This window comes from Leptonychotes weddellii, chromosome 2 (genome assembly GCF_054177405.1).
Source record: "Leptonychotes weddellii isolate Sample4059 chromosome 2, ASM5417740v2, whole genome shotgun sequence".
NCBI lineage: Eukaryota > Metazoa > Chordata > Mammalia > Carnivora > Phocidae > Leptonychotes > Leptonychotes weddellii.
This window is the reverse complement of record NC_138370.1, coordinates 138131624-138142329: the sequence shown is the minus strand read 5'-3', so window position 1 is coordinate 138142329 and position 10706 is coordinate 138131624. Positions and strand designations below refer to the sequence as shown.

The 10706-nt window shown below is 42.2% G+C and overlaps 1 protein-coding gene across 10 annotated transcripts in view; it reads left to right on the top strand.

The window, feature by feature from the left end:
• Nucleotides 1–1279: 1279 nt before the first annotated feature.
• Nucleotides 1280–10706, top strand: part of CRACD (capping protein inhibiting regulator of actin dynamics) — a 256370-nt gene continuing 246943 nt past the window's right edge. For all 10 annotated transcript variants that reach the window (XM_081812345.1, XM_081812356.1, XM_081812352.1 and 7 more), the window contains exons 1-2: nucleotides 1280–1476; nucleotides 2102–2193. The gene's annotated coding sequence lies outside the window, so the exon portion shown is untranslated. The remainder of the gene's footprint in view (nucleotides 1477–2101; nucleotides 2194–10706) is intronic.

Here is a 10706-nt window from a genome sequence, read left to right as displayed (position 1 = left end):
TCCGCGGGAAGCCTGCTTCTCCCTCTCCCACTCCCCCTGCTTGTGTTCCCTCTCTGACTGTGTCTCTCTCTGTCAAAAAAATAAATAAAATCTTAAAAAAAAAAAAACAAAAAAACAACCCAGTTGGATAAAGCAACATGCACTAGGTTCTCCCAGGATCAAAGTTTACTCTTGGGGCACCTGGGTGGCTCAGTGCTTGGGCATCTGCCTTTGGCTCAGGTCATCATCCCAGGGTCCTGGGATCAAGCCCCGCATCAGGCTCTCTGCTCGATGGGAAGAATATTGAGTACCTCTGAGGGTTACCTGTTATCTTTAAAGATTTTATTTATTTATTTATTAGAGAGAGAGAGAGAGAGAAAGAGAGAGCACCTAGCAGGGGGGAGGGGCAGAGGGAGAGGGAGAAGCAGCTTCCCCGCTGAACAGGAAGCCCGACCTATCATCTTTTGTCACAGAGGATTTTTTTACTTTGTTTCCAATTTCCTGACTAATAATGATACTGAATTACTTTTAGCATCTTTGCATGCATGGTGAAGGAAAAGATCACTAGAAAATGATTGCCGAGTTCCATTGAAAACAGTCACAGCAAAAAGTATGGAGAAAGAGTCTCAGTGTTTCCAGTTAGGCCACAAAATGAAAAGTTAACATATTTCCCTTAAAATATCAAACTCAATCTTTAATTTCATTATGGCTGGGGACAATAATGCCCAACGTCAATGTCACTCTGTTCTGATGTACAGAGGCTCAGCAAAGCAATTTTGAGCCTTTCTGTTTCTGTGGGGCATCTTTCAACTTGTTTGACTTCCAGGAGTCCCAGTGCTCTCTCTCACTGCTGGGGCTCTGCGGGGGAAGCTCCCTCTGGAGTCCCGGTGGCTCCCATTAGTCTCTGGCCCGCCCAGGTACCAGGGAGCGGCTTTGCCTGTCGCGGGGTCATGACTGATGGTCCCGGGTTCTGCCCCCACTCGAGCCTCCCTGCGAGCCCCCCCCCCCCCCCCAGCAACCTTAGACCCCAGGCGTTGGGTGGTCCCTCGAGCCATCCCCTGCAGTGCCGGGAAGGCTTTCATCAATCCCACGCCCTTCGCTCGGCCAGCTCGCGGTGCCTGGGCACCTCCAGGGAGGGGAGCTGTCCGATGCGCGCCCTTCCCGGCGGACGCGAGAGCTCGGGCGCCCAGTGCCAGGCGGCTGCCGGCGCTTCGGGGCGAAGCCGGGCGGGGCAGCGGCGCGGGTCCGAGCGCCCGAGGCGCCGGCGGGACACGTGACCACGCCGCGCGGGGCTGGGCGCGCAGTGCCGCGCGGTGGCGGCGGCGGGGAGAGCAATGGAGGCCGCGGCCGCCTGATGGGCGGGTGCGCTGCCGGTGCTGCTGTGGAGGCTGCCGGTGCTGCGGGGCAGCCGCCGGCTTGCTCGCGTCCGCCGCCCGCACGGGACCGCCGGTCGCCGTCCAGTCGCTCCGCCAGCCACGGCACCAGGCGGAGACTCAGGTGAGCGCCCTGTCGGCCCGCGGCCGGAGCCAGACAATGGGGGCAGCGGGCGGGCTTCTCCCCTGCACTCGCGATCCCCCAGGCTGCGCCCCCGCGACGCCCCGGGATTCCCGACCTTGCCCTTGCCCTGGGGACGTGGGCTCGGCGTGGCCGCCCCGGGGACTTTGGGGCGGTGTCCCCGCGGGTACGGTAGGGACCCTCCCCGAGGAACCGGCGCTGGGTGTGCGCCGCTTTGGATCTCACGCGAGGGAACCTGCGGACGGGCTGCGCCCCGGGAACTTGCCGAGAGCGTGGGACCTTCTAATTCCCTTTCTCCTTCCCGCGCAGCGGCATCCTGTCCCGGGTTCCCGGGGTCGGGTGCCTGCTGCGGCGGGGGCAGAGCGAGACCTCGCCGTCTGGGATCTCAGACGCCGACCGTGCTCAGCCCTCTCCCCACGCCGGAGCTGCATTGCTTTGTTTAACCTCTGCCAAGCCATTTCGCCCAAACTCTTGTTGCCCCAATTCTGATGAGCCACCAGTTTGATGGCTGAGGCAAGACAAAGGTTCTCCCTGTTTACCAAGGGCTGGAGCCGGGAGACTGCACACTGCCAGTGGTGTAAAATGTGTTTTCCTTATCTTCTCCCAGGCGTTCTTGCGATGGTTTTCCTGGTCCTGTAACCGTCATTTCTTGCAGAGGTCTGTAGTGGTGAGATTGGACCTCCTAACCCTACGGATACGGTAGGTGGGGTATGGCTTTTATTCATGGTTATCCGTAAGCAGAAGGGCAGACGTTTACGTTTTATGTTTGTTGTTCTCAGAAAAGAGGCATCGTAATGTTTTCTGAATTCTGGATTTTTAAGAAAGAATGCATATATAAAGACATATTGACTCAGTAGGTGGAGGGGGGCGGGGGGGGGGAACCTAGTAACTAGGACCATGTGTTGTGAAATTTTAATATGGTTTTACGAATAATGGCCTGGAAACTGATCTGGTGTAGGTGAGGGAGTGTGAGAATGTTGGGGGTGGTGGTGATGGAGAGGGAGTGGTTAGAATACAAAGGATAAGGCAATTTTAGTAAACGGTTCTTAGTAAATATCTTGTAGCAAATTTCAATTCATTAAGTTGTCAGTAAATCGATGTTCACCTGTAAAAATCACCTATCTTAGTTGTTGAATTATATATAAAATGCCTAACAATTATTTGGTATTGTATGTGACTCGGGAATCCGAATACAACGATCAGTTTTGAGTAATTTAAAATGTCAACAAGGGAAATACACCTTCACTACTGCCTCCTTTATTCTATGAGAAAACTGAATCCTAATTCAATATATTCAACAGAAAGTTGCCTGTAAGAAAAGAAATTTCAAAGGCAGGTTTTTAAAAGAAAAATGCATCTTATGTAGGTGATATGGTTGTAGGTATATGTAGGTATGGATTACTTCAACTCAGAAATGTGAAGGGAAAAAATCGTGCTACTAGATTGCCCCTTTCCAGTATTAAAATGTATTTTCTTCAAAACCTTATTTTTACAGTCACCTCTGACACTGAGAAACTTTCATTCTAAAGATTTAGTACTGGGGCGCCTGGGTGGCTCAGTCGTTAAGCATCTGCCTTTGGCTCAGGTCATGATCCCAGGGGCCTGGGATCGAGCCCCGCGTTGGGCTCCCTGCTCAGCGGGAAGCCTGCTTCTCCCTCTCCCACTCCCCCTGCTTGTGTTCCCTCTCTCGCTGTGTTTCTCTCTCTGTCAAATAAATGGATAAAATCTTTAAAAAAAAAAAAAGATTTAGTACTTAGCACTAAATTTGGAGTCAAGAAAATAGTAATACTGACTTGACATACTTAGGCATCTGGTGCAGGAAACAAAAGCTACTGTGTAGTTTTTTCTAAACTGTAACACACTATAATAAATGTAAGCTATTATTGCTGGATGAAGAAGTATTTTACAAAAATTAATTGAAATTAATATGAAATTCTCCAGGGCAAGGGACAGTTGATAGTCTTTTTTTGTAGTCCACATTTCTAACGTGGCTTATAGTAGGTGTTCAATAAATAGTTACGGAAAGAATGAATTAATGAAAAATAAAAATGGATACAACATGCATGCAGATTGAATTGATTTGCTTCTTTTAGTTTAATGAACAATTACTGAAGGCCTCCTGTGTGTCAAAATTGTGCACAGTGTTTCCACACATAGTTTATAAAAGCCTGGTGACCTTCCTTTTTTGATCTTTTTTGATGTATGTTTCTATGAAGAATGGGGCCCCTTGGGTGGTATTAATGATCATCTCAGATAACTGCGTAGCACGCTGAAGCATTTCACTTGTTGTATGTACATGTGCTTTCTCACAATGGCCTATGGGAAGGCAGGCCAGATATTATCACTCCTGTTTTGTAGGTGAGGAAATCCAGACACGGTGAGATTAAATGACTTGCCAACTCCTTGCCACTGAAGCAGCAATACCAGGGACAGAAGCTGGATCTCATGCCTAGTGTTTTCACCTCTGAACCACACTGCCTTTTTCAAGATATAGTGTACTCCAGAAAATCACTCTCAAATTAGGCTTCATGAAAGTCAAACTTCTGAATAACTTTTATATAAGGAAAACTTATATTTTACAACCTAGTAATTACTGAAATGGTTAAATGTGCAAGTTCTAGAGTCAGGTGACTAAATTTGAACCCTGGATTAACAGGTTGCTAGCACTGCATCTTTGGCAAGTGACTAAATATCTCTAAGTCTCAGTTTCCTCATCTGTAAAATGGTGGAAGTCATAGTACCTATCTTATAGGGTCTGAGGAAGGATCAAGTGAAATCATGTATGTGCATAGCACAAACAAAGCATTCAGTGTCAACTAATTATTTTTATTCCCACTATTATAATGTAAAGCAGTGGCTTTTGTTTATTTATTTAAAAAAAGATTTTATTTATTTATTTTAGAGAGAGAGAGAGAGCGCGCGTGCGAGGGGTCGGGAGGAGCAGAGAGGGAAGGAGAAGGAGGGGGAAAGAATCTCAAGCAGACTTCTTGCCAAGCGGGGAGCCCCAGACAGGGCTCCATCTCATGAGCCCGAGATCATGCCCCAGCCGAAACCAAGAGTCTGATGTTCAACTGACTAAGCCACCCAGGCGCCCTTAAAGCAGTGGCTTTTAATTTTTTTTTTTTTTTTTTGGCACAGTAAGAGGTGAATTTTATGTTGCCATCCAGTGTACAGACACATTACAAATATGTTTAAAAGAAATTCATGAATCAAGCTTAAACTTCCTATGTGCAATCCATCTTATATTTTTATTCTATCTTACTTAAAAATGCTGGTTAAGAACCACTGAATGATTTCAGATTCCATTAATGGGTAGGACCTGAAGTTTGAAAAACGTTCATGTAAAGGATGATCAAGTTAAATGAAAGAAAAATCTTTTATTGAATCTTTACGTTTTTCCTTTTAATCATCTACATCATTTGGAAGTATTATTAAACTGAAAATAGATTCTTAAATATTTCGTAGTAATTACAGTCATTTATTGAGTATCATGATCTAGGTACTGTGCTAAGCAGTCTATTTATATATGTTATCTAATTTAGGGCTCACAACAGCCTGTAATTTGGCCCTGTGTTTCCATTTGATAATTGAGATTAAGACCCAGAGAGGTTTTATTAACTTGCCCAGGGTCATAAAGTTAGTAGAGATGAAGCAAGAACTCATACTGAGTTCTGTTTGACCCCAGAGTTCTCTGCTGTCTTACCCTGTTCCGATATTCTGTCACAGTGATTGCTGTAGATCTATCATTCTTTTTATGTAAATTTGAATGGCAATATCAAGAATTTACCCCTTGTGGTACATCTTTTGTAGTTTCCTTTGAAAGGGCCCATTTGAAGAAAATTTTCAACTTAGTAAAGTAAGAAAACATATTGGGTAGACTAGTAACTCATTTTGACTTTGGCTGTTCTTTGTTGTAAATATTTGGGAATAGCTTCTCGGGTTTTTACGATAGAGTCAATTAATTGGTCAGTTTTATTGAGCACCCAAAGGTTTAATATGTCTTCAAAAGAGACATGAAATAGCTGTGTAACTATGAAAAGACTTCATTACGAATGAATGTCAGCTTTTGTTAAGGCACAAAATGAAGACTTAAGAGCCACGAAGAGTATTTTATAGTATATTGATTTGTCTCAAACTCACCGGGCAGTAAAAGTATTTATTTTGTAAAGTACTTATAAGGAAGCACAACTAACTGCCCTATTAAATTTTTTTTTCTTAATTTCAGTTCTTTGCAAGTGTTTTTTTTTTTTTTTAAGATTTTATTTATTTATTTGACAGAGAGAGAGATAGCGAGAGCAGGAACACAAGCAGGGGGAGTAGGAGAGGGAGAAGCAGGCTTCCTGCCGAGCAGGGGGCCCGATGCGGAACTCGATCTCAGGACCCTGGGATCATGACCTGAGCCGAAGGCAGACGCTTAACGACTGAGCCACCCAGGCGCCCTTTGCAAGTGTTTCTTAATTTTTAGCAGTATTTCAATTTTAATTTTTTGGGTTTTGGGACTTTCTTCTTTTAAAACTATCGTCAGGAAGAATTAAAGCATGTTGTAAGGGAATATATTTTATAAATAGTACTTAGAATTTACAAATAGGTGATTTTAAATGACAGTGGAAAAGCAGATTTCACTGTTTCTTTCACACTTGCATCTTCTAGATTCAGACTCTTATAACTGGTCTGCCTATTGCTGTGGACATGTAGGAGTGTAATAACGAGATGATTACCGGGTGCTTAAGTATCTTCTCTACCTTTAAGTATAGAAATATGCTCCTGCTTTTGCATTAGAGTGTCTCTGTGCATGGAGCTTTTAACTTTTAACTTGATGTTTGAACAGTTTATTTGTTGAATTAAGGTGAGTCTTTTCAAATTTGATAATTTTAAAATCAGAGTTTGTGTAGATCATGATATATTAGACAAAGAACAGCAGTTTCATGGTTTATTTGGTTTGAAAATCTGTATGTTTCTGTTCATTAGTCTTCGTTTTCTGTTAAGATTAGATAAAAGTGAATATATTGCTTTATTTATTTTTGGATATCAGATTTCATCCTTAGGTTAGCCCTCAAAAAATTGTTTTGCTACTAGTGAAATGCGTACAGATTTAATAAGCTCACATCTTATGCTTTATTAACATTCCTTTTGTCTAACACTTGACCCTTAGTGAATTGGTATAGTTTCTGAGAGCATCAAGGAACATTCCAGCTATCGAATTGTAATTTGATACTATCAAATTGTAATTTGATACTAAACTTGGTTACCATTACATTTTGTACTGTTTTTTTAATTGAAGTATAATTGACATACAATGTTATTAGTTTTAGATGTATAACAAAATGATAGAACTATTACTCTCAATGTGAAAATTCTTAGAGATAAGAGTACAGTCAATTTAGATGTTTATGCTAGTGGCTTTGAGGCAGATCCATATGCATATATTAGATTTACATACATGTGTGATTTCTGCAGATATGAGAAATGCAAGATTATAAACTCTTAATCCATAAATTTATTTATTTTTATTTTTATTTATTTATTTTTTTTTTTTTAAGATTTTTTATTTATTTATTTTGACAGAGAGAGAGAGATAGCGAGAGAGGGAACACAAGCAGGGGGAGAGGGAGAAGCAGGCTTCCCGCTGAGCAGAGAGCCCGATGCGGGGCTCGATCCCAGGGTCCTGGGATCATGACCTGAGCTGAAGGCAGACGCTTAACGACTGAGCCACCCAGGCGCCCCTATTTATTTATTTTTAAAGATTTTATTTTTATTTGACAGAGAGACAGACAGCGAGAGAGGGAACACAAGCAGGGGGAGTGGGAGAGGGAGAAGCAGGCTCCCCGCAGAGCAGGGAGCCCGATGTGGGGCTCGATCCCAGGACCCTGGGATCATGATCTGAGCCGAAGGCAGTCGCTTAACCGACTGAGCCACCCAGGCGCCCCTTAATCCATAAATTTAAAAAATTCTTAAGTAACTTTGTGGAAATAAAAAAACAGAGTAAAAACCTTTAAAAGATGTTGAATGTCTTATAGTTATATGTTATCAGAAACATTTAAGAAGCCAAACAGGCCGACCGTGTGTAATAGCTTTTATATTGTAATAAGTTTGCATGTGAAAAGGTGATTCCATTTGAAATGTGAAAATGAAAAGCAGAAATATACTCATTCAGATTTTAAAATCTTCACCAGCTCTTTCGGGTATTTGTAGAATTTTTCAAAAGCGTACTTTAAGGCTTAAGGGGAAATTTCAATAAACTTGCTTCTAAAACTTGTACTATAGTAAATATTAAGTGTTTGAGGAAAAGACACAGAAACTGCATCCCTGAAACACTCTGGGAGATATTTAAATCAGAAGTAGGTACTCAGCTCATTAGAGACAGGTTGTTAGGATGTGAAACAGGTAGCAGCTGCTAGGAGGAATTATTCCCAGTAACAAGAAAGAAATGACAATTTACTAAAAAGGTGTCGGGCTTTTACCAGGGAAGGCAAGAACAATCCACCCAGATGCCCACTGGCCTCCCTGGTGAGGGACTGGCTGCCACTAAGGGGGAAAAAGGGGAACAGGCAGTGGGGGGGATGCAATAGAGAAATTCAGTTATTATTTAAATCTGAGATAAGCTGGATTCAATATGTAATCTGTGAAAATTCTTGTTAACCCATGGTTTATAACTGTTAACCAGTGGTTTCTTCATACAGACATAGAAAGGAAAGGCTATAGTCCTATGGTCACTGTTTTGGAAAAGGAAACATCAGTACACTGAATGCCCTTGACAGAGCCATTTGTGGTCTTAGATAGGGGCCACAGCTGATGTTCTTAGGGAAGCTTGTGACTGATCCAGCAGAGAAGACGCTGCTGGTGAATTCCAGACTGCTTCAATGATGCATGCAGGATTTTCTTCATTTTGAAAAGTTCTTAATAAATATAGAGTGACTTTTTCTCTACCAGTGCATTGTTGTGACAGACGCAGTGGACTTTCTTGGCACTCTTAGTGATGCAGCTGCCCAGGCATGTTTGTGCTGGGTTAACTGTTTTCTAGAGTTAATGAGGTCAGGGTCACAGGTTCAATTCTTGGGAAGGCCAGTTAGCTTTGCTTTGTTCTCTGATCTCATATTGTACTCTTAACCCAGACTAGCCATCTGGCGAAGGCAGATCATTGATCACAAAGGGACTAATAAACAAGACAGTGTGAGAGGAGCAGCATGACTCTTCCTAGAACAGTGGATGTTGAGTAATTAGAGAAACAAGCCCAAAAGCATGTGCAAATTGGTTTCATAGCATTATCTTAATATGTGGAAGATAACGTGTTGTCAGTTATTTTTCTTTGTCATTTCTGTTGAATTCTCATTTTAGCAGTTGTTTTTTCCTAGTTAGGATTTTCTAAGAGTCTCATTTATTAAGCAGTTGTACACTTTCCTTGAATGTTCTTAATGTCCCTTTAGGTTTGTAGGATGGTGGCTATATGGTAGCGAGAAGAGGGTAAATCTGCAAGTAGTAGATCAAACCACCTACTCTGTTGTTTACAGATCCAACTTCACTGAATTTAACAGGGGAACACTTACAGTTTTTCTGAGTCTCCGATGATGTACGCATCTCTTCTTCCCTTTATTGAAATTACCTCCAATAACAAGAGAAATACCAAAGATCATCTGGATTTGTGCTGTCTCATATGGTCCACGTGGCTGCTGAGTATTTGAAATGTGGCTTGTCCAAAGGGAGATGTGGTGTAGATTTCAAATACTTGGTATGAAAAAAGAATGTAAAGTACCTTATTAATAATTTCAAAATAGACTATATGTTGAAATAATATTTTAGCTATGTTAGGTTCAATAAAACATTACTAAAATTAATTTTACCTGTTTCTTTTTACTTTTTTAAATATACCCACTAGAAAATTTAAAACTGCATATGCAGCTCACATTTGTGGCTTGCATTCTACTGGGCAGCACTGTTCTAAACCAGCCCCTCATTTTACAGATGAGAAGGCTAAGGTTCAGAGGTTAAGTAACTGAGCTGAGTTCTTTCCATTGCCTGTAATGTCTTCTTGCTAATAGGTTAGGTGCTCTGGAAGATGGAACTCTTTGAACCATTAGAAGACCATTTAGTGCATGGCAATTATCATTAAGTTGCAAGATCTGTGCTTGAGTCACTGTACATTAAGTGTTACGCCAATTTGTGTGTATGTGCGCGCGCTCGTATATAGGAGGGAAAGTTTGTTTATAATGTTGGTGTTTAGACTCAGTTTTAGCTTCCTATGTAGGTCAGAGGTCTTATAGCTTTATTTATTTCTGAGAAAAATGCATTAAGATATTAGACATTAACAGCTGTAACTTGGGTAAATAAGATGGTGCTCATTAAAGAGGTACTTCACTATGTATTTCTTATTATAAAAATTTCAGGTAGTTTTGAATGAACCTTGATGGACAAAGCAGCAAGATTTTCAGGCTGTACCCCTTTTGGAAGGAAAAGAGCTAAAGTGAAGAGACATTGCTTACTTAGCCTATGTTCTGAAGAAAGAGCTATGAGCTGTTAGTTATTCTCTCTTAACCATGAATGCTCCTGATGTGCCAGTTGAGGAAGAACTAGCCAGAGTTGGCTGGTACAAAGCCATGGCCCCAGAATGTGGGTTTTCTGTCAGTTTTGTGAACATTATGGTCTTTAACTGGCAATGATAAAAAGGGAGAAAACCTTAGGACCAAATTTGTTGTCTTTATTATTTCTGATTGAGATTTTTGCTTTCTCAATCAGCACAGGCAGCTCAAATTAACATCTAAAAGATGTTCACTTTATGCACCTTTAGATCTAGTCTTTCTTTCTGGCCCACACAGTTCTAAGACACCATCAGTTTGTTATCAGTGACCTAATGACAGCTAGTGAACAGTGACTTTGTCAGGCAACCTCTGACACTTCAGTTAATCTCATCATCCATACATCCATCCAGCTAAAAATGTGCAAGAATTTATCTTTGTTTTTTTTTAAGATTTTATTTATTTGAGAGAGAGAGAGAGAGAGCATGAGCAGGGGGGAGAGGCAAAGGGAGAGCGGGAGAGGCAGAGGGAGAAGCAGGCTCCCCGTGAGCAGGAAGCCTGACATGGGCCTTGATCCCAGGACCCTGGGATCATGACCTGAGCCAAAGCAGACTCTTAACTGACTGAGCCACCCAGGCGCCCCAGGAATTTGTGTTTTTAAGTAAGGGTGGTGTGGAGGTTGAAAGAAGATACGTGATTACT